We start from the raw sequence: 10,982 nt of genomic DNA, 5'->3' as shown, positions 1-10,982 counted from the left end.
CTCCTGCTTCCTTTCATAAATCCATAAATCTCTTTTGGCCTTCCTAGCCCTGGGCCACATTCCTTCCTCTTTCCTCAGTTTTTACCCCTTTCCTTCATTCTCCCATCCAACTTTCAGTCGTTCCTTTCTCATGCAGACTTTCATTCCAACCCCATCAAAAATAAAACAAAACAACAACAACAAAAAACACGCCACAGATAGCAGCATCTCAAAATTCAAAAGATTTATTACTCATCTATTAATTCTATTACATTTATTTATTCAATTTTATTGTTTTAAAATATACCAATATAAATAAATTTATGCCTATCTTATCTATATATGGAAGAACAGCGGGTCCCCAATGTGGCACCAACAATCCTAGCAGATGTTACTTTAAATATCTGTAGTGGTCAGCAATTTCCATTTCTTATTCCCTCTCAATGAAAAATTGCAGTTTACCCAAAGAGGTGTATTTGGCAGCATTCTCACGTTGTTGTTGGGCCCGCCTCTTCATGGCCTCCCGCTCTGGCCTCTGCTCTTGTTCGATGGTCTTTGATATTGCTGTCTCAGGAACATTGCATTCCCTCCATGGAATTGTTTGCTTGCTGAAGTCTTGGAGTAGAAATGGGGTTTGGAGCTTGGCTGGGGACTGGCGCTTAGTCACAGCAGGGTGAACAGGCTCCCACTGGAGAGAAGTGCAAGATGAAGTTTTGTAGGGTGCAGGCCTAGGAGCAGCTGACTGAGGGACAATAGGCTGGGTATGGTCGGTCCAACCTGGTCGGGTTGGGTTGGTCACTGTTGGCTGAGCTGGTTTGGCAGGACCTGGCAAAGAGGCAGGAGCTGGCTGGGAAGAACTGACTGCAGCAGGTTGAGCTGAGTTAGTAGAAGCAGGGTGGGCACGGTCAGCAACAGCAGGCCGATGTGAGGCCAGAGACTGTGGCCGCTGATGAGCAGGTCAAGCTTGAGGCTTTTCCAGGCAGAAAAAGTCAGAGGTATCAACTTGACCTTCCCAGGAGGCAGCAGCCCATACTGGGATGGAGAGAGACACTCTTTTTCAGCACTGCTGTCTGGTTTCTGGGCTTCGACTTGAGTTTTCTCAGGACTCTTAACCTCACGTGGGGTATTCCGCCATGGCTGGATAGCTGGGCGTGGCTGGGGGTCTTTAGTGTTGCGTGAATTTCCCAAGACCCGACAGGATGAGAGCCCAGTTCTCTTATCATTTTTCTTCCACAGTGCATGAAAAACCTTCACAGACTCCAGCATGCACATGCCTAGGGAGGTTCAAGGCTTTTTAATGCTCTCTTGGATAAGTTCAGTTTGGTGTTGCTTTCGCTTTGTCTGGGGAATTGTTGGCTTCTCTTCTGCCTTGACTTTGTTCCCTGACTGCTTATTCTCTTCATCCTTCTTTCTTCATCTGGTGCTTTTGGTCTTTTCCTGCCCATGGCTCTTCGTTTTGCTGATCTTTCTGGATGCAGCTTTCTGAGGCTTGCCATTAGAATCCTTGGCTGTGTTCACAGGAGCCCAGTCACTGACTGCAGCATTGCATAGAACCACTTCTCCCCCTAACAGGCAATCTGGATTCTTTGGCTGGATTTTGGTCTTGGGAGCACCACTGTTTGTTATGTTTGTTCTTCCTGGTTTGATCAGAGGGAACCTTTATGACACTTGGCTTTTCCTGCTCCTGATTCACCTTAATGGCTCTGTTGTCTTTGGCTTTGATCATGTTGGGACCTTTGGATTGATCAAGATCTTTCAAAGAATTATAGAGCTGGGGACGGTGAATATCCTCTGCCAATGTAGTAATGTCTGCAAAACCACTGCTAGATTCCATCCCATTTTCAGGTGTCTCTAGGTCCTCAAGACTCAGGCTGTTCTTTTCCAGATCAGCATTTTCGGAACGAGGCTGCTCCACTTGGCTGAGGGCATCAGTGAAGGCCAGGAGCTGGTGGATATCAGGGATTTCTAAAGGGAGTAGTAGAGGCTCTTGGTTTTCTCTTGGGATCTGGTAGGCATCCAGAGGCTTTGAAAGGTTGGTTTTTATATCCTCCAAGTGCTTACTCTGTATTTGTCCCTGGCTTGTAGCTGGAGGCAGGGCCAGGAGACTACTGGCACTCTGGACTGGAGCTGTCCCTGAAATGTCCCCAAATTCAGGTGGTGGGTTACTCTCAATTATCTGAATATTTCTGCCCCTTCAGGACTTGGGGAGTTCTTGAGTTTGTGTCACACAAAATGTCTGGCTTGGAGGCTGCAATCCCAGGGAGTTTTTCATCACCAGGGAAGTCTCCATCCCTACAAAGGAATTAAGGTAGAAGTCAGTCACTGGTAAGTGAGATGCTCTCCCTAAACACCAACACAGCAATCATGTACCTTTCAAGGTTCATGATTGCTGTGCTGATGTTTTGGGGGAAGATGGACAAGGCATTTCTACTAACTCTTCTTAAGGATCATGGACAGTGCCCTATGCTATGAGATAAGCGGAGACTGTTGTAATTCTTACTGGTGATCATTTCATGTGAGTTATTCTTGGTTTTCTTTGTATTTCATATGATTGTTATGAGTCAAATAAAAAATGAGTCTTATTTTTAAAAAATGAAATGTTTTACAAAGCCTGGTATTCTCATATGGAGTCCTTTCAATTCTCCTCACTTTCCTGAGAGGCTAAGAACACTTCACACCATGAACTGAGAGAGGGAGTAGAGCCCTTCCTGATGAAATATATAAACAAAGACAGACTCTTAGCCTGCTTCCTCTGGACAGGATCTCGGACCACAGGTCTTAAATCCTGGTATAAATTAAGGAAGTGAATAACGAGAGTTCTGAAACACCTTCCAAAGGGACTCTAGAAGTAGATCAGGGAAGGGAGTGATACAGTGTGGTGGTACAGGGGGAATGATCGGCTACAGCAGTTAGAAATGTGGTACCTATTGGTATGCTCTTGGGGTTCTTGTACATGTAGCATAGATGACCTTTAGAGTGTCCCTCCCACCTTCCCACCTGAATTAGGTGTTCTTTTTTTTTTAATTTATTTTTATTTATTTATTTTTTGAACTTATTTATTTTATGTATGTATTTTTTTGGCGGCACTGGGTCTTCATTGCTGTGCCTGGGCTTTCTCTAGTTGCGGCTAGCGGGGGTTACTCTTGGTTGCAGTGTGCGGGCTTCTCATTGCAGTGGCTTCTCTTGCTGTGGAGCACAGGCTGTAGGCACGTGGGCTTCAGTAGTTGTGGCTCACGGGCTCTAGAATGCAGGCTCGGTAGTTGTGGCACATGGGCTTAGTTTCTCCACGGCATGTGGGATCTTCCCAGACCAGGGCTCGAACCCGTGTCCCCTGCATTGGCAGGCGGAATCTTAACCACTGCGCCACCAGAGAAGCCCTAGGAGTTCTTATATAGAGTCTAAAACCAGAGAGCCCTGAGCGAAGGTAATGGTTATTAAAGGCTCAGGATCTAAATTCTACCTGTCTATACACCACTTCCCAGCTGTAGGTTTGACCCCATTTTTGAATGATGACCTCATTGTTCAACTTTCTTGCTGTTTGTACTCACCTTGAAAACTTGTTTCTGTGATGGGTTGAGCAGACACAGGGTAGTAGATTCCAGAGGTGGAAGCTGGTGGTTGGATATTTGTGGGCTGAATCTCCTTTAGTACCATTACCATTTCTGGTTGCACAGAGACCCTACTTCCTCTGTATGACACAGAGCCATAGGATTGCATGCAGGAGCCAAGTTCTCCATACAGTAAAGACCCCAATGTGCCTTGGTTATAGTAATATATCTGCCTTCCTTCCTGGTAGGGAAGTGACAGGCTGTGCCCATGTCTGGGAATTTGAGATGGTGTTCCCTGAGCAAGCCTGGCAGAAAGTGATGGATATAGAGGGACTATGTTATTGGTGCCTGCAGTTTTATCATACTGGACTGCCATAAACATGGAGGAAGCAGCTGTGTGCTGGTCAGTGATTGCCAGAGTAAAGTCCCCGAGTGTAGAAGAATTCTTTTCAGTGCTTCCTGTGATGTCCCAGTCAAGAACACCTGGATAGGAAGCAGCTAAAGTGGAGATATGGCTCTGGTCAGTAACTCCAGATAAGAGAGTTGTGCTAGACTGTTGGTGAAGGTAGGCACTACACATGAGTGTCTGGAAGGAGGTACCAGTAGGTGATGCCAAACTGACGGCAGGAGCAGAGACTCTGGAGAAGTTGCAGACACTTCCTGTTAGGGAAGTTGCATTGCTCACCATAGGAAGAGAGTGCTGCAGAGAATTTAGAGTTCCAAGTACAGATGGATTTTGAAAATTTTCTGTAAGAACAAGAGGGTAATGAAAAAATCAGGGAGATTGATAAATTCTCACTATGTTTGAGGAACAACATTTTCTTAAGGTTCTTGCTATCAGGACACCTCTAATGTCAATACTTACTGAGAAACCAAAAATCAGACCGTTATGATGGTTGTAAGGACTGAGCAGTTTTACACTCTTCTGTATTAACTGCCTGTGCTCCCATGTTGGGCACAGATGGGCAGAAGACCCAAGTGGTATAGTTCAGACATTGTTCTCTAGGTTGGAAGCAACCTTCTCCCTGCCCTATCTTTCCCTTCAGCCTACACTAGTATTGACTTCTCTACTGTTTCCTAGACTGGAAGCATTTTAGACCTAGGAGGTCCTTAGAGAACTTCTATTTTCACAGTCTCATTTCATGAGGAAGGAAACTGAGGCTCAGAGAGGTCGGGTTGACTTGTTCAAGTTCTCTCATTACGTTAGTATCCTTACCAGGTTTCACAACCTAAGTATCCTGACTTCTTTGCCAGGACGCTACTCTGAGCATGATACTGCCAGAAAGCAGGAGAAATAGAACTTATACTATAGGCAGTTTTTTGTCCGTTAGAAAACAGTACGGCTATTACCATTGTAATCTTCAGTGTCTCACTTTGCTTGTGCAGTTCCCATGCTATTACCTAGAGTTCACATATAGCTCAATCCGACTGGTAAATTTAAAGAGTCATTTTTACCCTCTTCCAGCCTGGTTTCTCATCCTACCGCAAAATGATTACCCAAAAGTGAATTTCTTAAGTGCTTTTGGAAAGTAAAAAGTTATCTGATTACTTCAGATTACTCATCTGTAAAGTGGTTATAATACCACCACCAAAAATGATAGCAGTAATAATTAATACATGAATAAACTGATACATTGTGTATGATTTATATGGAGGAAGATACAATAAGTTCTAGAAAAACACAGAAAAATCATGAAAAACGTATTACATAATGAAAAAGAAATACATAGTTATGAAAACTGGGGTATGTGGCACGTATCAAAGCATAATGAGTTTACTAACAAATGACATTCTGTACCATACATGCAATGTTATGAAAGTGAATTTTGCCCACTGTATTTTAGTGAATACTATTAACTAAAAGACACAATAGAAGGTGATTTTGAATGAATTCCTAGCCAATACATACAGACAGAGAAGATATATCAGTAAAAATGCATAAAAAGCAACAAAAATCAATCAATGTGAATGTATAGGTAGCCACAATATATGCAGACAAGTATTTCAGTGAAAACTGGTACAAAGCAGACAGCAAAATAATAAGTGTAAAAGAATTTCATTATTGTGCTCATTCATATTTTTACCCAGCAAGTAACAGGTATTCAGCCTGGTAGAAATATATGTTTCAAAGAATGGAAATATATAATAAGCAGAAAAGAACCTTAAAAAGTATCAAGAAGATTTTTGTATTTATCCTAGAACTTAGATTGTAATCATCTTCAACATCCAAGTAGATGAGATCCCAAAACCTAAAAAACCCCATCATTACTAGAATCCAATTAAAAAAGATTTTCAAATATAAGAACATCAAAAGGACTCCACAATATTGTTCTAGATAAATGTTGATTTTTTTTTTTTTTTTTTTTTTTTTTTTTGGCCCCCCAAAATTTTTTTTAAAAAAATTTTTTTTTTTTTTTTTTTTTTTTTTTTTTTTTGCCATGCCGCATGGCCCTGGCAGTGAAAGCACTGAATCCTAACCACTGGACCATCTTTGTGAGACAGTCAATGATTTGTCCAAAGTCACACAGATAGTAAATGCCAAATTCAAAACTGAAATTAGGTCTCCAGACTTCTAGTTCAATACTTTCCCTCATTATTCCGTGCTATTTTGAATCTACTAGTAAATTTAGGGGCAAAACATATCTAACAAAAAACTTTAAAAAGTTTCTTTTCTTACCTGACATGGTCAGAGAAGAAGAGAAAACTTCAACTGCAGATACAAGGGATGAGGAGACAACACCAGAGGATGTCTGAGTGGCTGTAGCTGAATGGCGCATGTGTCCAGTACAAAGGTCACTGGTTATTGCTCAGTGGTCATTGGTCACTTGTGATGATGTAGGAGAATGATGTCACAAAGCAGGCAGTTTAAATGTATGAGATAGCCAATAGGGAGGTCCGATCCCCAACAGGAAGGCGGGCTTGGGTGGAGAGAGTGTAGGAGAGCTAAAACAACACCTAAATTTCTGAGCTCTGGGGAGGAAATCCTAGAAGACAGATTACAGGCTCTTACATTAGGGAAATCATTGCAACATTTCTTAACAGACGTTCATTAATATAATTTACTAACAGTTACCTATATCCTACAGAGTATTATATTTTATGTATCATATACTTAGAGCTATATGTATCTTATTTAATTCATGTCCTTTGGATGGAAAGAACCATCTAGTTTGAACTACTAAAGTTGTTCTAAATCATATCTGTCTAATAGTGAACTTATAGCAGCTTTTAAGGAGCGAAAGTAGGGATTAAGAAGCTCTTTTTGTAACTTGGTTAAAGCGTAGGGTGAAGTTTGTTGAGTGTAACTTGTGGAGAGTGTTGTGGTACAAGGCTCTACTCTTTTAGTTTTGTCTCCTTGATTCCTACCTTCCATGGGCTGGGCCATGCTGATCCAGGTTGGACATGCGACTTACATTTCTCTTCTGCTTTCTTTTTTTTTTTTTCCCCATTATGGGCATTGTTTCTGGGACAAGCCTTGATCTTGCATTCTTACCCTCATGGATGTTACTTCCTGTCAACTTCCAGCAGCAGGAGTCTTCTTTTCAGTGCTTGATGCTTCACAAAATAGACTCTGCCCATTGGAAGCAAATACCAGAGAGCTAGGAGACAGAGCTGGTTGCAGATCTTTCCTCTTCCAGCCTTTGGTTGCAATTGTTTTCCCCATAATTTGCTACCTCTAGTTCCTTGGACCACACAGGTATCCTGCCATCCAGGTCTTTTATATGTGAGAGACATTCTGAATACTGTCCGTTTTCCTTTGCACAGAAGTATATACAGTGTGGCAGTTCCTGTAATCTCCTCCCCCTTACAAACAGCCACTCTAGAATCTTGAACCTCTAGGATCCTCTGTCTTGCATGCTTGGGTGCAAGGCCTAGCAAAATGAAGAGGACAATAATTAGAGAAGGAAGAGGACATTCATGAAGAACTGGGAGCAGATAAGGTGAAAGGGCACAGGAGAAAAGAGATTCATATAGATTTTTTGGTTTCTGTGGGAAACAAGTTGACACTTTTTGGCCTCATTTTGTAATACCAAAACAGACAGTTATAGATATAAGTAGCTCGATAGTGCAGCTACTGCCATGAATTCTGTGCACTAAATAGAACATTCTTACATATATTTTTCATATTGTTTTATGTCATATTACCTTTTTAATAGCATTCACTGGTATGTATTTAGAATATAGATTTTTTTAAATGCTCTGGTTTTGTCTACATGGTTATTTCCTTCTCATATTTTTAAGAACTCCAACATTGTGAGACATATTGCTTGTTTTTCTCTTGACGATTGTTTATCTTGAGGATCATGAACGAACTTGACCTGTTCGATTTTGTGGAGAAACATTAGAAAGGGTCTGTTAAAAAGGCATTGTGGGGCTTCCCTGGTGGCGCAGTGGTTGGGAGTCCGCCTGCCGATGCAGGGGACATGGGTTCGTGCCCCGGTCCGGGAAGATCCCACATGCCGCGGAGCGGCTAGGCCCGTGAGCCATGGCCGCTGAGCCTGCGCGTCCGGAGCCGCAACGGGAGAGGCCACAACAGGGAGAGGCCGGCGTACCGCAAAAAAAAAAAAAGGCATTGTGGTTAGATGCATTATGCATCCCAGCATAAAGAGCACATATCTGCCATCTGCCCAACTTGGCCTGGATTGCCTCTATTTGAATTCCCTTGGTTAGTGCTTTTCTCCCTAACCACTCTTGTGACTGTGATAATGTGAGTAAGGGCTGAGTTGCTAATGATTTTTATTTGAGGTTACCTGGTTTGAGGGAGGAAATCTATGGATCTAGTCATTTTTCTTGGTGGTAAGTTTTCAGGGAGGGGTGCAAAGATTGGTCTTTCTGGGGATTTTCTAGTACCAGGAAGATATCCCATAGATGGGACCTCCAAAGACCCACACTTAATTTTTAGGCCTGTTTCTCCTATTTTGAGATATAAGTTTTTTCACTGACGGAGATGATGCTTATCTGAGAAGAAATTGTGAAAGGTGTTGTAGTATAGAGATGTGGCTTAAGATTTTAAGTTTTTTTTCAAGGTTTTTCCCCTAATTTTCCTACTTCAGATGGCCTACTTACATGATACTAATATGTGATGTGAGGCTAACAACTTACTAAATACCTGTAAGCCAGATCAGTGTCTCTTTTCTCTATATTTCCATGGAAATCAAGGGACCCATAGCTACTGCAGGTTAGGGTGGGTGGTGTGAGATTGGGGGAAGTGTTGTAAGGCAAATTTTGGTATCAGTAAAATGTTTACAGATTAAAATATTCAGTTCCAACATTCAATTCTATTTAGGCAAACCGTTAGTTAGGCTTTTCCTGGTTCCAAGCCTATGTAACTTATTTTCTCTCCCTAGTTCCAGCCATTTACCTTTAGCTTGCAGTCTCAGCATCATCTTAACCTCTAAAAGAGTCTTACATGTAGGAGGAAGAAACTAAAGAGCTCTATTTCAACACTTAGGAATGTGAGGCTCTACCCTGACCTAAACGTTTATTCTTACAGTTAGGGTATTGTTTTGTCCCATATACCCACTTCCTGCATTTTGAACCCATCAGGTTAAGTGAGACATATCTTGGTGCAACATACCCAGTTCATCTATCCATGATGCTCTCCTTAATTCTTCCCATTGCCACATTGTGATTTAATTAAATACTGGAATCCCTCAACCCTTGCATGGTACCTGAGGCCGTATGAGATACTGGTAGATTTTGTTAGTGTCAAATACTTAGCTGTCTGATTTTCCAAATGTCCCTTGCTCCTATATTTTCCATCCCAGCATACAGCATACCCATTAAGGCACTGTTTTATCTCATGTTGGACCCACTGCTACCCAGAGGCCTATGCTTTGCTAGTTCCCATACTTTCTGGAAACCCTGTTATGGCCAGATCTGGATTTTTTTGTTTTCCCACCCAAAGCCTGTATCTGTTAGCAAGCTGGAACTATAAGACCAACATAGATTTTCTAGTTTCTGATAGATTTATGTCACAATTTGTACATTGTCATGTCTATAGATATTTGTATCATTTGTACTCTTTGGCCATTATGTGCCTATTGGATATTTTTCATAAATTGCAAAAGAATATTATATGACTTACACCAAATTGAATGTGCCTAATTGCAAGTTGGTAAACTATATTGTGCTAACTTGTATCTTTTCTTTATACAAATAGTAATTTACTACTATTGTTCCATTTGTAATTATGTGGAAGTTTTCAGAATTGTGAATAAATGCTTGTGGATTGAAACTTGGTTAGACTATGACTGTCCCAGATACTACTGAACTTTTTACTCATTCATTTATTCATTCAATAATTCTGACCTTTCTGACTGAGTTTACCCAGCTCAAATGGTTGTGAAGATTACTAACAGTGTATGTAAGGTACTTTCAGAAATTAGGAATTGAGACAGGAGAAGATGGTGTAAGAGGAGGACATGGAGATCACCTTCCTCCCCACAGATACATCAGAAATACATCTACACTTGGAACTGCTCCTATAGAACACCCACTGAATGCTGGCATAAGACCTCAGACCTCCTAAGAGGCAAGAACCTCCCCTACGTACCTGGGTAGGGCAAAAGAAAAAAGAAAAAACAGAGACAGAAGAATAGGGACAGGACCTGAACCAGTGAGAGGGAGCTGTGAAGGAGGAAAGGTTTCCACACACTAGAAGCCCTTTCGCGGGCAGAGACTATGGGTGGTGGAGGGGGGAAGCTTCAAGGCCACGGAGGAGAGCGTAGCCACAGGAGTGTGGATGGCAAAGCAGAGAGATTCCTGCACAGAGGATCGGTGCCTACCAGCACTCACCAGTCCCAGAGGCTTGTCTGCTCACCCACCGGGACGGGCGGGGGTTGGGAGCTGAGGCTTGGGTTTCTGAGCTTAGATAGCAGGGAGAGGACTGGGGTTGGTGGTGTGAACATAGCCTGAAGGGGTTAGTGTGCCAGGGCTAGCTGGGAGGGAGTCCGGGAAAACTCTGCAGCTGCCAAAGGGACAAGAGACTCTTACCTCTTTGTTTTCTGGTGTGCAATGAGAGGGGATTATGAGCACCGCTTAAAGGAGCTCCAGAGACGGGCACGAGCCACGGCTATCAGTGTGGTCCCCAGAGAGGGGCATGAGATGCTAAGGCTGCTGCTGCAACCACCAAGAAGCCTGTGTGCGAGCACAGGTCACTACCCCCACCTCCCCTCCCGGGAGCTTCTGCAGCCCACCACTGCCAGGGTTCCGTGATCCAGGGACAACTTCCATAGGAGGATGCACATCATGCCTCTGGCTTGTGCAACATCATGCCAGCCTCTGACGCCGCAGGCTCACCCCGTATCCATACCCTTCAGTTCCCCCGGCCTGAGTGAGCCAGAGCCCCCGAATCAGCGGCTTCTTTAATGCTGTCCTGTCTGAGTGAAGAACAGACACCCTCAGGTGACCTACATGCAGACGCGGGGCCAAATCCAAAACTGAACCCCGGGA

The 10,982-nt window shown here is 42.9% G+C and overlaps 1 pseudogene; it reads right to left on the bottom strand.

The window, feature by feature from the left end:
* Positions 1-370: 370 nt before the first annotated feature.
* LOC112408501 (uncharacterized protein C2orf78-like) lies at positions 371-6,304 on the bottom strand (annotated as a pseudogene).
* Positions 6,305-10,982: the final 4,678 nt, after the last annotated feature.

This window comes from Neophocaena asiaeorientalis, unplaced genomic scaffold (genome assembly GCF_003031525.2).
Source record: "Neophocaena asiaeorientalis asiaeorientalis breed wild unplaced genomic scaffold, Neophocaena_asiaeorientalis_V1.1 scaffold545, whole genome shotgun sequence".
Taxonomy (NCBI): Eukaryota; Metazoa; Chordata; class Mammalia; order Artiodactyla; family Phocoenidae; genus Neophocaena; species Neophocaena asiaeorientalis.
Note: the sequence above shows the minus strand (reverse complement) of the source record. Positions and strands in the feature narration are given on the sequence as shown.